This window comes from Rhagoletis pomonella, unplaced genomic scaffold, assembly GCF_013731165.1.
Source record: "Rhagoletis pomonella isolate Grant_MI unplaced genomic scaffold, Rhpom_1.0 Rhpom_scaffold_00009, whole genome shotgun sequence".
Classification (NCBI taxonomy): domain Eukaryota; kingdom Metazoa; phylum Arthropoda; class Insecta; order Diptera; family Tephritidae; genus Rhagoletis; species Rhagoletis pomonella.
This window is the reverse complement of record NW_023458563.1, coordinates 15043837-15055612: the sequence shown is the minus strand read 5'-3', so window position 1 is coordinate 15055612 and position 11776 is coordinate 15043837. Positions and strand designations below refer to the sequence as shown.

At 37.6% G+C, this 11776-nt stretch overlaps 1 protein-coding gene across 1 annotated transcript in view; it reads left to right on the top strand.

Moving 5' to 3' along the window:
* LOC118745590 (protein cup) overlaps positions 1-11776 on the top strand; it is a gene marked incomplete at its 3' end in the record, with an annotated part of 122122 nt that overhangs the window by 59530 nt on the left and 50816 nt on the right.

Below are 11776 nucleotides of genomic sequence, written 5' to 3'. Positions count from 1 at the left end.
GAATAAGTCTGTTGCAGGTACTTCACGCTTTGCAGGTTTTTAGAGGAAGCTGTTCCGGTACGCTATAAGGTTTATTAATTGCAAAAACAGCTTTTCTTGTAAAACGTGCAAATCGGGATGCACCGGGAACATGCTTAATGTAGGCAGTTGCAGCAGAAGCAACGTCGTCGCATGAAAACTTACCGAATGATGTATGTAGCGATGTTTGTTGGTGGCGGCTTTGAAGGTGGTGGATATGCTGGTGTGGTGCCTGGCTGGTGGTGGCGATAATGTTCTGTGGTAGCAGGGCCGAAGATAAATTCGGAATGAAAAATCGCAAATCTGTAAATGCAAGATTATCAATTAAAATATACAAATATTTGAATAATTCTAATACATATCTTTATAATATGATTAAATCGCAGTGTTTCGGCAATCTAAAAGAAAAAAATTCCATTATAAACAATGCAAATGGTTAAAACGTTCTCTTACCTTCAAATGTTTTTGCAAAATTAACGCTTTTCTTTACAGCCTACTGTGATCAAAGCTGTCAAATGCTTGAATCCCACTTACTCGCTCTAACGCATAAAATTCTTATTAGGTACGATGCTCTCACTCAGAATTTTGTTTTGACAGTCGGAAAAATAAATTTGTAAATGTGTGGGTAGCATAGCTAAAAAGTTGCTAGTGTGTGTGTAAATCTGTTGAATTTCAGGGTAAACTGATTAGCCGTGGCTTGCAGGGTATGCAATTGCGTATGTCTGTCAAATTCACAGTCTTTATTTACTATTTACAAATACGATCTTCGAAAGCGAAATAAACCAAACTCAGATGATTCTACCTGTGTGTCAGATGAGAATAGAAACATTTCTTTTTCGTATGTACGTGCATCTGCTGTGTACGGAAACAAATCTAATTTGCTCAGTGTATCCAGTAAAAAACCTGTTGTGAAGTCCTTTATGGGGATAAAGTTTCCAGAGGTGAAATTTAGGTAGTACGCAATTTCTTACATGCATAATTGCCTTTCAGCACCAATGAAAGAAACTTAAAAATATGAAAAAAATATGCATATACTGCATTAATTTTTGAAAGAAATGCCATATAATGTATGTACTCTGATTAATAATAGTAAAAAATGTATTAGAACCACCGTTTAATGTTATACTTCATACAAATTAATTTTGCTACTCGGGACGCTCTGCGCATTGCCAGTGAATAGCCCTGTTCGCGTACGCACTATCCAGTAAATCCAGTACTAATTTTACTGGTTTTTTTTACTGGATGTCGTTTTCGTACGCAAAAACTTGCAAGAAACTAGCAAAAGAGAGAATTGAGAGAGCAAAAATGCAAGCTGAACTTGCAAGTTTTACTGGATTTTTACTGGATGAATTTTTACTCGCAACTATTTGCTAGTAAGAAAAACAGCTGATGGCATGATGCTTATTGTAAATCACATTAAGAAAAAATTTGTTTGTGGTGCTTTTAGAGTTGCAGTTGACAAAGTAAACCTATTTAAATATATAAGAAGATGGAAAACACTAGTTTTCTAAAAAAATTGCATAGGAAAATAACAAATTAATCAGCTGTTCATAAAACTAGCAACTTCTTGCTGGTTTTGCGTTTTCGTACTTTCTTGCATATTTCATTCATTGGGAGTAAATATTGGCTTACTCTCCGAAATTTGGTTACTGGCAAGTTACTGGATATTTTTTGCTGGAGAATACGAAAACACAACTAATAATAGTTTTACATAAAATTACATCCCTGGTCCTTGTTCTTTCTGTATTGCATCGTGGTGAATTAACATTTCTCAGAAATTTTACAACAAGGCAAAATGAAGGGAGTATTTTGTTTGCTAATTTTTGCGATTTCTATTATTTAATGTAAATTTTATGTCTTTTTAGGATATGTTGAGGCAACAAAGAAGGCGCAGTTGGAAAATGACAAGAACGATAGAATACAAGATTGTTCATTCCCGCAGAATGACATTTGTGGCAACGGGTAAACAAAGAATATGGCGAACAATGAGTTGACAGTTGTGAATTTGCAGTGAGAAAACGTGTTTTCTTCACGATTCACCAATTTCTCAAGCCATCTTTGAATATGGCAAATTAAGCACAACGTTAACAAAAAATATACAACCACTCTTGAAATGTGTTCAAAAGAATAGGTCTTATTAATTAACTAATTAGAATTTTCGGGTTTGTATTGCAGGTGCCGAAAAAGTGATAGTCAGCCTTATCATGAGTTTAATTTTCCCCGAACCGGTTCACTTTTCACTTTTGGTTTCCATGATTTTACTATGGGCGGATGACAAATTTTCGGGTGAATTTTTTTTCAGGCGAAACTCAGGATAAGGCTGATTATCTTGTCGAAGCGCATGTTTTCCTGCAGAAACTGGTCGATGCTTGCTTACCTCCGATTTTAATTTGTAATTTGTGGTATTTCAACGTTTTCCTTACGCTGGTGTCTAAATTGTGTGGCTTCTCCTGCCAGCAGAACTCTACCCACTTTCTGGCCAAGGCGTCGTCGCGGGGAAACAAAAAAACTGCATTTGGGGCCTTTGCCCCTACGGCTGCTGCAATTCAACACATGACACGACATTTTTATAAAGTTTTTATTACAAATAAAACGATTTTTACTTCAAAACGCATGAATTACTTCGATTTTTTACTTGAAAGTAAACAATACGTTTGCAATATGCAAGCTGGAATTTGGGAAAGTATGTGCCTAGTTGCAGCATATCTATGTATTAAACAAGTATTTAATTAAATGAAATTGTGTTTAGTGGAAATGTTATAAATCGAGTGTCGTTATTTAAGATGTGCTCCAAATATTGGCGAACTTTTTTTCGCCTTCTCAACGTGCTAAGTTACAAGTTAAGATGACTGCCACCAAGGCCGGTAAGAAGCCCGAAGCAAAGGGCAAACAATCTTCCAGGAAGCTGCCTGATGTCCCCGAGTCGTAGCTGTAGTTCAGCAAGAAGCAGGTCAGCAAACGTGCTACCTTGATCAAGCGTAAACTAAAGCGCTCTGCTGTAATTACACTCGGCAAACGTGAAAGCTTGGTGCATGCTGAGAAATATCAAGAAAAATATCCATGATGCACGCCGTGAGAATAAGTTGCGCCGTCTGGCAAAGAAACGCGACTCATTCTACGTGCCTGCAGAAGACAATTTGGCTTTTGTGATCTGTATCCGCGGTATCAACAAAGTTGCACCAAAAGTGCGTAAAGTGTTACTGTTGTAACGTTTTCGCCACATTAACCGCGGTTTGTTCATCAAATTGAACCATTAATATGCTACGCATGCCGAATCCTATATCACATGGGGTTATCCAAATCTTAAATCAGTTCGTCAATTGATCTACAAACGTCGAATTGTCAACCATCAACGTGTCCCAATCTCTGACAGCCTTGTGATCGAACGCTGATTGCGCACGATATTCGGTGCCTTGATTATTTGGCGCACGAAATATTCACTGTTGGATCCCACTTCAAGAAAGCATACAACTTGATGTGGCCCTTCAAGCTCAACACCAACCGGTGGCTGACGCAAGAAGGAGAATCACTACGTTGAGGTTGGTGATTTCGGTAACCGTGAAGATAAGATCAACAAACTGCTGCACAAGATGGTTTAAAGAAATTTTTTGCTGTACAAGGTGGAGTATTTTTATTTCAAAAATATATAATAAATAAAAATAGAATATGTTTTCATTTGTAACTTTCTGAAGGTTTAAACCGCAAATACGCCAAATGGAAGGCAGCTTATATTCACAATTCCTTGAATAATGTCGAAATTCCATTGCCGTTTCTAAATTCCACTTCAAAAGGCTCCAATCCACAAATTTAATTATTTGTTTTGGTTTTTCAGCTCATTAATGATGCACCCAGGGTTGCATATACCGTCTATGAAAATATTTCATGATGCGTTCCAAAATTAGCTCCGAGCAACGAAGAGTTGGTTAAGCTTAAGTGAAATAGTTTTTTATAAATATATATTTCTGGCCATGGGTGTCACTACGTAGGGGCAGGGTGGCTCGAGCAACAACACCAGAAATAACACCAACAATAAGCATAGGTTTGTTTGTGTGTAAAACGAAAATTTCAGTTTCGCCCTTTTCTGCAGCCAACTTCAATACCTAACGCCCTGTCAAAATCGGATTTTCCAACCGCTCAGCGTTGACGCCGCGTTGTTTCGGTATGCTTCATACAAATTGTATGGGCATGAGAATTTTTTGACAGCCAGACAACGCTGACGCTTTTGTTTAGGTATGGCAGTTACAAATATCGGGCCAATGTTATAATACCATTTCATGCTCATGAAAGGTATAGTTTTCACAATTAAAATCGGTGAAATAGGTAACAAAATATAAATTTAAATATTTTCTTAACTTCTTCCCAGCGTATCTATCAAAATGTAATTTTCAAAAATTTCATGCATTGCTATGCCATGTCATTCCATCTCAAACATACTGTTATAGCATGTCATTGCCTCTTAGCTCAGCTGTTGTTTGCTGTTGTGTTTCTGCAGCATATTTTTATTACTGTTTAATCCTGCCTTGTATGAAAATGTATATAGCAGGGGTGGGCAAGGCCGAGGCCGAAAAGGGCTACATTTAAGTTCTAAATGCTACAAAGAGCCATAAAAAATAACAAGAAAAACAAACATTTTATTTTTAAATAAAATTATTATAAGAAATGAAAAACATTAATTTTATTATTATTCTATTGTACGTAAGATAGATATAAAGGAAAATTCAAAAGATCCCTTTGGCGAGATTTTCAAAATCTGGTTTAGGTCAGTTAAAGCCGTTCGTAACAATTCTGTTAAATGTTGCATAGGCAATAGGTACGTTCGTTTAAAATCTCCAGTAAAAAAAGTCCAACAGCGAAATTCCGGCGAAATATCATCTGTACTCTCCCGAGAGAAAAATATCCAAAATAGTACGCGAACAGAAAATTTGCAGAAACTTGCAAGTTAGACGAGCAGCTGATAGAAATTTTGTTTACATTAATAGGTCTATTCTGCACGTTACCGAAGATTTTGTGACCGGAAAATTTTATCAACAAAAAATGTTACCAGTTCTTGTCACCGCGATTCTAGGTACGTTGGTAATGCAGTGAAAATATTGAGCAACACAGCTATGAAGATTTGTGGAAATTCCTGTACTGCATAATTCACGGGGCAATATTTTGTTACCAGGTTACGAGATGGTAACCAAATTTACCGGTTACAAGAGAGCACAGATTGCGAAGAAGGTTTAAAATTTGACAGACACTTTAATTACCGGTAAAAATTATAAAATTGAAAACGTAAGAAAACAAATCCTGAATTCTTATCCTGACACAGTTCACTGACTAAACGAATAATTACTTATTTCGTACAAGTTTAATTAGTCGCATTTTACTATTTCAACTTCCAAACCATCAATTTCAATTTAGGGATTTGCGTAAATTCTAACCACCTCTTCTTGGTCAGCTGTTTTCTTGTTGGCAAATTGCTGTGGGCTAAAATATGTATTTATATGTATAATATGTATATGTGTAATATGTATGAAATATGTATTTTAAAAAGTAAAAAGAGCAAAAATGTTCTAAGCAAGGAGAAAGTGAAAAGAGCCGCACTTTGCTAAACAAAGCGCCGCATTTGGCTCAAAGAGCCACGTTTGCCCACCGTTAGTATATAGATTTTTAATTAGATAATTGTTTAATAAATTTTACTATAGTTGGAGCTTGCAAAATTCGGAAAATCTCTTCCCGTATATACAATGTAAATAATAATGCTGAATACTTATGTTGCATGTGTTCCTTTTGTTGACATGCATAAATTTGATGCATGATTTGATTTGAATTTATTCGGCAATGTCTTCATATATCACTTTCAAACATGTATAAGCGACATGATATAAACTGGCACTTGCATGATGTGTTACATGTCGCTATGTTTTGTAGTTCAGGTCTTTAGTATCTATAGCCGTCATCGACTCGCCACTTCTCGCTCGCTATATTTGAGTTCCGGTCGCTTAAAGAAGAATTTTGCATGTGAAAGCAACAACAAAGTTAGCTAGCACGGATAGACGATAGCGAGTTTGGTTGTACCTCATTGAGTTCGTTCGTTTCGCCACTCGCCAACTGTTGGCGAATCGATGACGGCTTATATATAATTGCTCAGTTATTCGACCTAGTTAGGCTGATCTGTAGCAGCCACAGAATTGAGCTATATATCAAACTAAAGTGCAAGCTGCAGTTGCAGTTGACCGTGTTTGTCAAAAAAGTAAAAAGCGGTAGAAAAGTCGATAATGAGTAATATAGTCTATTGAAAAATATTAACCATATTTCCGTGGAATTGAGATTCGGAAAAGTTAATAGGTATTATTCATAGATTTGAAATATATTTCACGAAAGCAAAAAATAAAAATAGCTGAGATCCCTTTCTTTTTTAAACACCTAGGATATCACTGACCATTAAAGGGACCCTGATTGACCGCAAACCTCAAAGCTTTACACATTTTTGTATGTGATTTTTAAAATGAACGATTCAAAATTAGCCGGTATACATATTTAAAACTTTTTAGAACCAGTGGTTGAATTTTTGTACTGAAAGGGTTAACCCTAAAAGTATAATCTACGTCTGCGAGGCGTATACGGAATGGGTATTTTTTTAATTTTAACACAAAATTTTCTTTTTATTTTGTTGTTTTAAATAAATGTGGTTAGAGGTTTTATTAATAAAATGATGTTTTATTATTAGTCAAACTCCCAACTTCAATATTCTTTAAAAAAATAAGGCAGGACTAAGTATATTTTAGCTCACAGGTTATCTTTTAAGTACATAGGTCTCTACGGCGTATGTAAAGGCTTTACGTTACTCCCAAATAGATTAGGCTTCTAGGGTTAAGAAAGCTTTAGTGATATTAAATCGTCACTAGACACGTATAAAGGCGCGATCTCAAAAGTTGACCGCGAAAAAAGGCGCATAAAAAAACTTCAGCGAAGAAAGACTCTTAACATAGTTGACGGCGAAGAAAGACGCGTTAAAATATTTGACGGCCAAGAAACTTAAACTTATTTTCGCGGTAAACTATGTTTGCGGTTGTAATAGTATGTACATTCCGTTAATAGTTTTTGGGGAATAGTGCTGAAGTGACAGTCCTACGCCAAGTATAAATCAACTAGGTTAGGCGTCTTTCTTCGCCGAAGTTTTTCTTAAGCGCGTTTTTTCGTAAAATTTTTGTATGCGTCTTTTTTCGCCGTCGAAACACTAGCGCGCCTTTATTCGTGTCTAATGACGAAATGCTTTTCACCATAAACAGCGCCAACTTTCAATGATTATTTCGCATAATCAATGCTAGGAAAATTTTTATTATTTAGAAAGCACAAGTTCTCACCTTTAATTTGATATACATTTTATATTACGATTTGCTTTTGAGTTTAGTGATAGTGAAAGAAGTTCTGCGCAAATATCAGCCCCCTTCTTCGGTAACACAGAAAGGCGAATTCTACTTAGTGAGGGTTATAATCCCTAAGTGCGGCCGAAGGCCGCCTACGCAGAAAGATGTTCTCTGCAAAAGTTGTTCAGCCCCCTTCTTCGGCAACACAGAAAGAAGAATTGTACTTAGTGAGGGTTTTAGCCCCAAAGTGCGGCCGAAGGCCGCCTACGGAGAAAGGTGTTCTCTGCAAAAGGTGTTCAGCCCCCCTTCTTCAGCAACACAGAAGGAGAATTCTACTTAGTGAGGGTTATAATCCCTAAGTGCGGCCGAAGGCCGCCTACACAGAAAGGTGTTTGGAGTATCGTGGGCAGGAAGAAAAGAACACGTGCTGCTTCGATGGAGGTTAGGAATAAGAGAGTTTCTTTTATTTCATTCGTCTTACATGCTAACAGCTGATCTTAGGAATTCATGTTTTACTTGTAGTGGTGGGATAGCCATATCAATTTATCGATACACTACAACTTCCCCCTTAGGTGTATACAATACGAACATAAATAATTCAAAATACTTTATTCATTTACAGAGAGACACGTACCCATGGGTAAGAGTTATGCTAGATAAGTATTCTTGTACCTTTTCATTTAAACTGTTCTAACGTTGCGATTTAAACCTTTCTAATGCCCTACGCGCGCTTGCACGAGGTTGGCGATTACTTGATGGAGCAGGACCATCTCAGATTGGCGTTGCGGGCGCACTTTCCTCGGCAATTTCAAATTCATTTTGTACATGGATCCCTATACTGGGCGGCACTTGACTGCTCCTCTCCTCTCGTTGACGATCCATCTCATTGGATACATCAGATTGCTGTGAATCCAAGTTTTTGACTTCTGAAGTCCCTTGCTCGCTGCCCTCTTCTGAGTTTAAACCACGAATCTGATCTAAATGCCTTTTAATAGTGCGGCCTGATTGAGTCAATACGCAACTATATTGGTTTCTCGGGCCAAATTTTTCTTTGATAATCGCTGGTGTCCAGCTTGGCTTATTTATTGTGGAGTAGTAGCGTACCAACACTTTTCGACCAACCTCATATTGACAATTCCGCTTTCCTTTCGAATTCAAAACGTTATATTTTTGACTTTGTAAAATTTTATCCTGCGTCAAGGGCGGCTTAAGCAAACTAAAACGGGTTTTTAGTTCCCTACCGAATAATAACTTGGCTGGGGATTCGCCCGTAGCCATATGTTTCATGGTTCGATAGTCTATAAGGAATCGGTTTAAAACGGTTTCAAAATTATCTGGGTCTGTGTCTCTTAAACTAGTTAGAATCGATTTTTTTAAGCATTTAATGAAGTTTTCGGCTTGCCCGTTCGTTGCTGGGTGTCCCGGTGCCGTGAAAATGTGTTGGATTCGATTAGCCTTAGTAAATTTTTCAAATTCCATAGAGGTGAATTGGCGCTCGTTATCGCTAACTATAACGTCGACAAGTCCATATCTACAAAATGTTTGCCTAAGTTTATCTATCGTGAAATTTGAAGTTATGGTTTTGGTTTTAAATACTTCTACCCATTTCGAGTATGAATCGATAATTACCAACAAATAAAATGAATTCACTGGGCCTGCATAGTCTACATGGATCCTTGACCAAGGCTTATTGGTTGGTTGCCATGGAATGCATAGACTCTTCTCTGGACTTGGTAACATAGACTGACATGCGCTACAGTCTCGTATTAAATTTTCTATATCAGTGTCCATTTTCGGCCACCACACATAGGACCTCGCCAACGCCTTAGTTTTTACGACTCCTAAATGCGACTTATGCAAATCCTGTAAAATTTGTTTACGCAATTTAGTGGGTATTATAGTACGATAGCCCCATAAAATGCAGCCTGATTCGACCGAAAGTTCCAGTTCCTTATTTTTAAAGGCGTTAAAACTTGAATCCTTCAAAACTTGAACCGTGCCGTTATTTATGGCGCCTAACAGCTTAGCTAAAATAGCGTCTTTGCGAGTTTCAGTTGCAATGTTCTGGAAATTTAGCTGTATTTGGTTATCGCTCTTTACTAAGTTAACATAATTACAATCATCCATTTCACATTCCTCACTTTTATGTTGAGGCATGCGCGATAATGCGTCTGCGTAATTTAGAGCGCCTTTAATGTGGCGGATTTTAAAATTAAATCCAGACAAAATCAATGCCCAGCGCTGCATTCGCGCTGCTGCCATCCGCGGTATACCTTTATCTTCCCCAAAAATCGAGATAAGTGGCTTATGATCCGTTTGCAGGATAAATTGGTTTCCCATCAAATATTGTTGAAGCTTATTACGCTAAAAACTATAGCAAGCGCTTCTTTTTGTATCGTACTATAATTTCTTTCCACTTTAGTTAATGCCCGGGAAACAAACGCTATAGGCCTTAAAGAACCATCTGGGTATTCGTGCGAACACACCCCAGCTACTGCTGTATCGCAGGCATCCGTTGTTAAAATTATAGTCTTACGCGGATCGAAATGAACCAAGACTTGGTCTGAAGAAATTTCCTTCTTTAACACATCGTATGCATTTTCGCATTCTTTATTCCAATTAAATCTTTCTTCTTTACGCAGCAGCTTATATATTGGTTCCATTTTCTTAGCAAAGTTTTCGATAAACTTCCCGTAGTAATTAAACATACCTACAATGGCTCGCACTTGCGATATATTGCTGAGGATTGGTGCTAGTAATATACTTTCAACGTTCGATTCATTTTTCGTTAAACCTTCTTTGTCTATTTTAAAACATAAATACGAGACCTGGTTTTTAAAAAACTCGCACTTATCGCTATTTACGCGAAGTCCCACGGATTGTAGCTTTTCTAGTACTTTTTCAAGGGTGCTGATATGGCTTTGAAAATCGGAGCCAGTAATAATAATATCATCCAAAAAATTAGTGCAATCTGGAATACCGCGTAGCACATTTTCAATTGTCTTTTGGAAAATGGCCCCCGCCACTTTTACCCCAAAAGGTAAACGATTCGTACGAAACAATCCTAAATGTGTACTAATAGTACAAATCTTTTGCGACTCTTCGTCCAACTCTAGCTGGTTGTAAGCGTTTGACAAGTCTAGCTTCGTGAACTGCTGGCCACCCTGTAGAGAAGCAAAAATTTCCTCAATACGAGGTAAAGGGTACTTGACATCCACTAAAGACCTATTAATTGTGACTTTATAGTCTCCGCACACTCGTAAGTCCCCACTTGGTATGACTACTGGCACTATAGGTGTGCCCCAATCTGCGTTATCGACAGGTTCAATAATACCTAGTTCTTGTAGTTCCTTTAATTTACTTTCTACAGCTGGTTTCATGGCTAATGGGACCGGCCTTGGCTTATAAAATATAGGTTTCGTATTTTCACATATCTCCAAGTGTATTTTTCCTGACGTATATTTGCCTAAGCCGCTTTTGAACACTTTCGAAAATTTTGATTTTAAATTTTTAACAATTTCCGTCTCATCGCTACCTTCGTGAACTTCGTTTACCTGCATTAAGTGGAACCCAAACGGATGCAAAAAATTTTCGCCAAATAAAATTGGTCGATCAGTGTCGGCTACGATAATTGCAATTTTCTTTTTTTGCCCTCGATAAACTACATTCGCGTAAAACTCACCCACGATTTTTATTTGATGACCACCGTAATCTTTGTAAGGCGTGCCTATCAATGGCCGCAAACTCCGGCCAAAAAATTGTTTAAACGTGCTCAGCGACATCAACGAACAAGGGGAACCCGTGTCACACTTTACATCGAATTTCATACCCTCAATAAGTGCGGTCAGATAGAAAGATTTAGATGCACAGCCATCTTCAATATTAAAAATGGAAATGTCCTTCTCCATGAAGTAATCGTGACCTCGAGCTGACCTTTCGCCTGAATCTCCTGAAAAGGTATTAAATTTAGTTTCACCTGGAATAGCCGAATGAATAAAATTAATTTTTTTATCTTTTGTGCGACATATACTGGCAAGATGTCCTTGCCTTCCACAACTGTGACACGTAGCGGACTTAACTTTACAACCTGTTGCCTCATGCGATTTCCATCCGCAATGCTTGCACGGTTTCTTCTTCGATTGCGCTCCGCTGCTGTAGTTCTCATTTTTCGTTCCGCCTTGTTTCTTAAATCGACGTATGTAATTAACCTCTGTGTCAGAATGTGCTGGCATTGTAGTCATTTTAGTCTCCTGAATAAGGGCCTTTTTTAGCGCGTCCGCTAGCGTCAACTTTTCGTCTTCTTCACATAGACGGTCGAATAGTTTTTTATTCTTGTCGTTTGCCATACCCGTCACAAATTTATCACGTACATAGTTGTCCAATGCTTCAAACTTGCATTTTAACGC